The sequence below is a fragment of the Macrotis lagotis genome, chromosome 1 (genome assembly GCF_037893015.1).
Source record: "Macrotis lagotis isolate mMagLag1 chromosome 1, bilby.v1.9.chrom.fasta, whole genome shotgun sequence".
Classification (NCBI taxonomy): domain Eukaryota; kingdom Metazoa; phylum Chordata; class Mammalia; order Peramelemorphia; family Peramelidae; genus Macrotis; species Macrotis lagotis.
In genome coordinates this window covers 79,663,007-79,671,375 of record NC_133658.1, presented here as the reverse complement: position 1 = coordinate 79,671,375, position 8,369 = coordinate 79,663,007, and the positions used below count along the sequence as shown (strand labels likewise).

At 33.4% G+C, this 8,369-nt stretch overlaps 1 pseudogene; it reads right to left on the bottom strand.

Annotated features, from left to right (window-relative positions):
• Positions 1-2,422: 2,422 nt before the first annotated feature.
• Positions 2,423-3,301, bottom strand: LOC141510111 (olfactory receptor 1G1-like; annotated as a pseudogene).
• Positions 3,302-8,369: the final 5,068 nt, after the last annotated feature.

Below are 8,369 nucleotides of genomic sequence, written 5' to 3'. Positions count from 1 at the left end.
ATTCTTTGACCATTTATCAAATGGATGACTCATGTTTTAAATTTGATAAAGATCTTTTCTATTTGAGATAGAAAATCTTTGTTTAACCAAATTTCTCTAAAATGTTTCCTCAATTATCTGCTTTCTTTCTAATATTTTTGCACAGAGCTTTTTAAATTGAATGCAATCAAGATTATCTATTTCATATCTCATGGTGTTCTTTATGTCTTGTTTATTCACAAATTCTTTTCCTATTCATAATTATGGTAGGATAAGTTCTAGAATTTTCTAATTTACTTATATATCTCCCTTTATGTCTAGGACATGGATTAATTTTGAACTTATCTTGGTAAATTATGTAAGATATCTTTTAATATCTACTTTCTGATAGACTACTTTCTAATATTCCTGACCATTCCATTTTTTTTACCAAATAATGAATTCTTCTGACTGCTTATATCTTTCCATGGATCAAATACAATGTTATTATAATTATCTATCATTGTATATGTATGTATATATACATATATATGTATATATATATATATATATATATATATGTCCACTTATTCTATTCCTGAACCACCATTCAATATCTTAGACTGTACCAGATAGTTTTACTATTTATTGCTTTATTATGCAGTTTAAGATTTGATTAAGATTTGATCTTTACTTTAAAAAACCTTTGATATTCTTGAGCATTTGTTCATCTAAATGAAGTTGATTATTGACTTTTGTATTTCAATAAAATAATTTGCATGAAAGTATGCCAGAGAACATACTGAGAACTGAGAGATGGAGTTTCTTATTGACCACTCATTCACTATCTTATTGATATTGATGCTTTCCATTGAGTTATCTGCTAAATGACTTTTAAGATCTCTTCAACATATGTTATTACATTATGTTTGAAGCTCTAGTTCCAAAATAAGTCACTGAAGAAATTGCCATATTATTTATGGGAGTATTCAGTTATTATCAAAAGTATATTATGCAAATAAAGTCTATTCACAGGAAACAATGACTTCACTATCCTCATATTCAACATTTGCAGACAGCAATTAACATTTGGAAGAAAGGTCATAAGATTACTCTGCATATTATTGATGCGGGTCCAGATATGAGCATCAAAGGATTCCAGAGATTGTCAATAAACATTTATTAAACATTATTGAGTTCCAGGCATGTACTAAATGCTAGGGATATAAACAGAGGTGAGGACAGTTCTTCTTGATAAGGTAGACAACATCAAGTAATTATGTACAAACAAACAAAAAGGAAGAGCAACAGAATGAAGGGGGATTGGGAAAACTGCCCATATATGTCCAAAAGAATGGTATCATATGGAAATTCCTTCTAGTTTTAACAACTGCGCCACCCCCTGACATTTCCAATACAGGTACAACTCCTTGAGTTCTAATTAATTTTTTCCCTTAAGTCTTGAAGTTTGAGTTAGCTATTTCAATTTATTAATTCTTGAATGGAATTGAATTGAAATCTCCATATAGTTTATCATTTGGGTTGCTTTTCACCCAACATCTTGAAAAGAAAGGTATTGATTCTTTAACCCTTTCTCTCTATTTTGCTGTACTGATTTTGGTTAGATTGAGAAGGCAATGTTCCAGTCCCTCCTTGCTCTCATAAATGAACCTCCTACCTCTAGTGACTCTTCAGATCACCATCTAGGTAATTACTTGCATGACATATATAATATACAGAATGATATGACAATCTCAACATCCATTCTTTTTCACTTTGGGAAATTATTTCTAATTAGTAATATAAATGACCATAACTTACTTAGTGCAACCATTTCATTATACAGTACAGGAAACTGAGGGTCAGAGATGTGCTCAGAGTTAAGCTAGTCAAGGAATCAAGACTAGATCTTCAGATTCTCGGGAAAGATATGTCTGTCATAACATGTGAGGCTGAGTAATGGGTTAGCTGAATCTGACAAGGAGTGTTAGAAATTTGAATATATTTATAGTGGTAAGTAAATAAAAGCAAAGTAAAATGGAAATCAGATGTCTTTCTTTACTAAGAAGATCAGAATTCTCTAAACTGATTATCTTATGACAGTCTACTGGAGAAAAGGAATCAAAGTGGAATTTATCTGTATCTTCAAAATCGTTTTTTAAAACTAAACTTCTGTAAGTCTCATTTAATTTCAAAAAATTATTGTATATTGTATCTTCACCAAATTATAATATTGTACTTATTGGTGAGTTTTTTTTCCTGGTTCAGGCTTATCAACACAGAGAGAAAAAGCCTGAGATGGATCTTAAGATATTTGACCGAGATCTGAATGAATCAAAGAACTTTTCCTGTAAAAAAATTCTATGAAATTGATACCATCTTGCTACTCAGTTTGGGTAGAAGAGGGAAAGATAAATATAATTATATGATTGGCTTTAGGCATCTTATTCCTCAAGATGGGAACTTAAAAGAACCTCTGCATGGCTGCTTTTATGTCCTTGTTCCTCAGGGTGGAGGTTAAAGGTTTCAACATTGGAGTCATCTCTGTGTACATTACAGATGCTATTATATCACTATGGGACTAAAATAGATTCCAAAGAGAGTCCCAGAGAACAGACCTACTATAGAAAGGTTGGAAGTGGAAAAGATTTTATGCTTCCTTTTTTGCAGATGGGATTCTTAGGATGGCCAAATTTATACACATAAGAGATGATAACACAATAGAATAGAATCAAGCTAGCAAGAACACCAATGGTGAAAATCATTAGTTCATTAATGAAGATATCTGAGCAGGACAGCCTCAGTAGGGGGTACAGGTCACAGTACAAGTGAGGTATTTCATTTTTGGCATGTCTAGTTCATTCATCAACTATGTATGTAAGAGGGAATAAAGGACATTAGCAAACCATATAATTGAAATAAAGAGGAAAAACAAAGCTGGGGGCCCATCATTATTGTGTAATGGAATGGGTGGTAGATGGCCACATAGTGGTCATATGCCATTACAGCCAGGAGAAATTCATTTACTGCCCCCAACATGATAAAAAATATAGCTGTGTAAGTCAGTCAAATTGAGAGATGGACCGATTTTGAGTTTGGCTATTCACCAACATCTTTGTTACTTTTTTAGCTTTTTTGCAAGAAAAATGGGGTTAAGTGGCTTGCCCAAGACCACACAACTAGGTAATTATTAAGTGTCTGAGACTGGATTTGAACCCAGGTACTCCTGACTCCAGGGCCAGTGCTCTATCCACTGTGCCACCTAGCTGCCCCTAACCAACATCTTTGGGACCCTGGTCGAGATAAAATTGACATCAGTAAAAGATAAGTTGATTTTAGGCATCTTATTTCTCAAGATGGGAGCTTAAAAGAACCTCTGCATGGCTGCTTAATCCTTGTTCCTCAGGGTGGAGGTTAAAGGGTTCAGCATTGGAGTCATCTCTGTGTACATTACAAATGCTATTATATCACTATGGGACTAAAATAGACTCCAAAGAGAGTCACAGAGAAGAAAGTAGTACAGTGGGGTATGGAGGAGAGTGCTGGAAGCATCAGCCATGGTGATGAGTATGTTTCCAATCACAGTGATCATATACATAAATAGAAACCGTCAAAAGAGTAGTTGTTGATGCTCTAACCCCTCAATCAGTCCCAGGAGGAGGAAATCAGATATAGTGGTCTGGTTTTTCCAAACCATGAGTCTAATAAAAGAAAATTATACTTATTTTTTTAGGTTTTTTTTCGACAAACGGGGTTAAGTGGCTTGCCCAAGTCCACTCAGCTAGGTAATTATTAAGTGTCTGAGACTGGATTTGAACCCAGGTCCTCCTGACTCCAGGGCCGGTGCTTTATCCACTACACCACCTGCCCTGAAAATTATACTTATTAAACAATATAATTAAATAAATGAATAGTTTCTTGCTGCTGGAAATATGATATGCTATTTCTGTTTCAGGGCTCATTAACACACTCATGAGCCTACTGTTCTGATCTGCTCTTTGTTAAAGAGATCACAGTACATAGTAGCATAGTACATAGAAAACAGCGCTTGATATTAGGAAGACCTGAGTTCTGAACTGATCTCAGGTATTTATTATCTATATTACCAAAGGCATCATTTAGCTTTTTATCACCCTCAGTTCCCTCATCTATAACATAGCAATAATACGAGAACTTATCTCCCTCAGTAGTGAAGCTAAATGAGATGTGGATAATTTCTCATTTAAATCAAAAGTGACTTGGCAAGTTATTTTTTGCTCTGGCTCCCAGGTTTTCTATTTGTAACATTACAGAATTATATCAGGTTGAGTTTACAGACATTTTCAATTCTGACCATCTCTGCTTCTAAAATCCTATGATTCTATAAACATCTAGCATATTATTACATAATGCTATAATCTTCCAGTAGATTGTGGTGACCAGACCGACTTGTAGGAGCATATAGAAGCCATAGGTAGTGTGGATTAAAACAAAACTAGTTTCAAGTCCTGCCACAGATACTCAGCATGTGTGATATTGGGGGAAAAACTTCAAGTTCTTAATGAATTCTTGAAAAAATTTTGTGGACAATCAATTGGAAGATTGACATGAGCCCTGTCATTAGCACATGGAGTTATCTTCCTGGGATTTCCATATATCAATTAACTTCCTGGAGAGAGGGGCAAAGGAAGAGGGAAGGGGAAAAGGTGATGGAAAGATGGTTTAGACAAACTCAACTTTGGTATTGTTTTTCATTCATGATTCCATTTTCTGTCTGCACATCTTGAGTTGCCTGTTTTAAATGTATAAAATGCGCTGCCCATTCCCTTCTGCCTTTTCAAATTCCTTATTATTTTTTGAAACTGAGCTCAAGAATCAACTTTATACATACCTACTACTAGTGCCCCACACTATATCATATTTAGGAATCTCTATAAGACAAGCTCCTTTCAATCAGGGCCTATTTCATCATTGTCTTAGACACACTAAATACCTGAAGAGTATTTATTGATGGATTGAAAGCTACATAGGGTGCCCGTCCCCAAATAAGAAATGTCTTCCATTACTCTATTTTCTGTGCTTTAATCCCAGATTAAAGTTCAAGCTAGCCTAGTATCAGGTGCTTCTTGCTCTCAGAAGGCCATAATTTGCCTCCATTAAATCACAAGAAATCTTTCTTCTGTGTTTAAAATTTATTTCCAGTTCATTTCTCTCCATTAGAGATGACGAGAAGAATAAATAGAGAAAAGAAAGGATAGATGGACGGAGAATGGGACAGAGAGAAAAGGAGGTAGTAAGGGGAAAGAAGGGAGAGAGGAAGAGAAAATGAGAAAGACAAAAAGCTCAAGAGAGGAAGAACAGAGAAATGTAAGGAGAGAAGAGTCAAAGAGGGAGGAAGGGAGGGAGGAAGTCAAGAAGGGATGGAAAGAGGGAAGAAACAAGAGTGTGTGTGTGTGTGTGTGTGTGTGTATTTGTATGTGTATTTGTGTGTTTGTGTGTATGTGTGTATGTGTGAGAGAGAGAGATCAAGATCAGTTTAACTGAAGTTAATTTATTCAATAACAATCATATGTAGGACATTAATATAATGTTATAGTGTTATATATAATGTCTATAGTTTTTATAATATATAATGTATATAGTATATAATATACTGGTAATATAATCTGAAATTATGCCTAAAGAGTTAAAAAATGTATATCCTTTGAACTAGACATACCGCAATTAAGTCTGTTTCCCAAGGTGATTAGGGAAAAAGGAAAAGAACCTTTATATTCTAAAATATTTATGGCAGATCTTTTTTATAGTGTCAAAGAACTAGAAATTAAAGGCACATCCATCAGTTGGATAATTGTGAAATAATATGTGGTGTATGATTATTATGGAATACTATTCTTTTGTAAGAAAAGACAAGTGTATTGCTCAATCATAAACATGGAAAGACTTGCATGAAATAATAAGAGGAAAGTGTGCAGAACCAAAAAAAACCCAGAATATAGTAATAGTAATATTGTTCAAAGAATAAATATGAATGACTGTTTTTCAGAGTATTTTAAATACTCAAAAAACTACAAAGGACCTATGAGGGAAGACATTTTGAACATCTGGAAAAAGCAACAATAAACAGATATATGCATAGTATAGTATTAAACATATCTGTATGTGTCTATGTCTCTAGTTATGTGTCAAATGGTGATTTTCTCCACTGTAGAATGAGGAGAGAAAGAGAAATTTGGAACTTACAATATGACAAAAATGAAAAAAATTCATAATGAAGGACAGTGATGTGTGTATATATATGTATATATGAATATAATATCTCAACTTCCTGAGAGATGTTCCCTACATTGATGTCAGAAGAATAGGAAAAAAATAAAGAAGAGAGAATATGGATGGAATTGGTTATTCCAAGCTCTCTAAATCTTAGCCAACTGGTGTCAGTTGATTACAGATGGTGTGATTCAAAACCTTAACTGTGCTGCTTCCACTTTTCTCCTCTATCACCAGCCATGGAAATTGAGGGAGATCAGAAGTATTGATTCTTTCTGCTACAAGCACCAATATAATTTATAAATTTCATTTCCACTCCTGTGCTGAATCAGAGGTAATTTTGTTCATAGTCATCTCCATTATCCTATTTGTACCTTGCAATATCAGAAGAAAGAGTTATGTTTAAGGACACTGAGAAATAAAATCTTATAGTTCTAGATCAAACTGAAAGAATATTAATGTATTTTTAGCAGTTCCCTCCCAGATGTATGCATTCACATTGAGTGAATATCAATCTCTTATTACCCTTTCTTCCTGTTTTAAGATATTCTGCTCTCATGATTTATTTTTACTGTCATTAAAAACATTTAAGAAATATGAACCCAACATTTCACCAGCAAGCTCAGCATTTATTCAATTTATTATTGTCTCATCTCTTTATAAAATTAGGAGACAATTCTATATAGAGTCAATCCTCAAGAGACTGAACTTACATGTTTTCTCCTGTTGGAAGCTTGGCAAGCAAAAGCAGAGAGAAGGCCTTCAGTAGCTCCCAAGTTTTAGTTTCAGTAAAACCCAAGAGTCTTAAGTATCAGTTTGAGAGCTCGATTTTCCAATGGAATGAATCATTTACTAGAGAATTATCCTTAAGGAATCATTAAGTTGTTTTTAGCACCATGAAAAGGACATGATGATGATTCAAACTCAGTCATAGAAGGACTAGATGTTAAACTTCCTTCCTCTCAACTCACACCCATCAGTCAGGAATGGTCAAAAATGCCTTACTCGTAGTGTCTAGGGTTAGGGATAGGGAGATGTATCATATGTCAGGTTTAAGTTCTTGTAATATGTGTCAGAAGTGGCCATGCTGCAATATGTAGTCCACTAGTTCAGTTCTATGATATTCCCCCTTCCTTTTTCTTCCATTTAATCATGAACTTCAATCTTTGTGTTGGTGAAGTGAAAATTTATTAACTTACTTCTACCTGAGAAATCTTTCTTCTATGCCCAAAGTGGATTTGGAATAAAGTGTCTTGAGACAGTGTCCCTATGGATAACTCTCTAGGGGACATAGTCTTCTCTATTAGATTCAAATGACTCTGACCTCAGCTACTTGTTGAAATAGTAATAATGGTGACAAAGACGGGAGTTAAAATAAATAAAAAATTATTATAATGAGTTAGATGAAATTGATGGTAAATCTCTTAGTGTGGATGGTGCCTAGATCATCCATTTATTTTTCACTACATTAAAATTTGTATTCTCCAACATGCTCCAGTAAACTGTATAAAATCATTTTTTTTCATTAAATTGAATTGTCCAAATGACAGACATTCTCACAATTAGCAGTTCTTTGTGACCACAAAGAGAGCTAATAGAGAAATATTTTAGAACATAGGTTCTTTTCTTTTTCCATGATGACCTTAGGAAACAAATCTAATAGTGTTTATTGGGTCAAAAGGTATATTCACAATTTAAAAATTTTTCAAAAATTGTTTTAAAAATTTATTTTAAATTTTTTTGTTTTTTAATAATAGCCTTTTATTTTATTTTTACTTTTTATCATTTATACAGACACACACACACATAGTTTTCAACATTCATTTTTGTTAGATTTTGAGTTCCACATTTTTCTTCCTTCCTCCTTTTCCTTCTCCCTTCCCAAGAGAGCAAGCTATCTGATATAGGTTCCATATTAGTCATGTTGTGAAAGCAGAACAAGAATAAAAGAAAAAAAAATTTAAAATAAGTGAAAATATCTGAATAGTCTATCTTATTTTAGACTCCATGATTCTTTCTCTGGATGTGGATGGCATTTTCCTTCACAAATCTTTTGGATTTGTCTTTGATAACTGCATTATTGAGAAAAGATAAATTTATTATGGTTATCATCAACAATGTGCTATTATTAATATATAATATATAAATATAATATTCTCCTG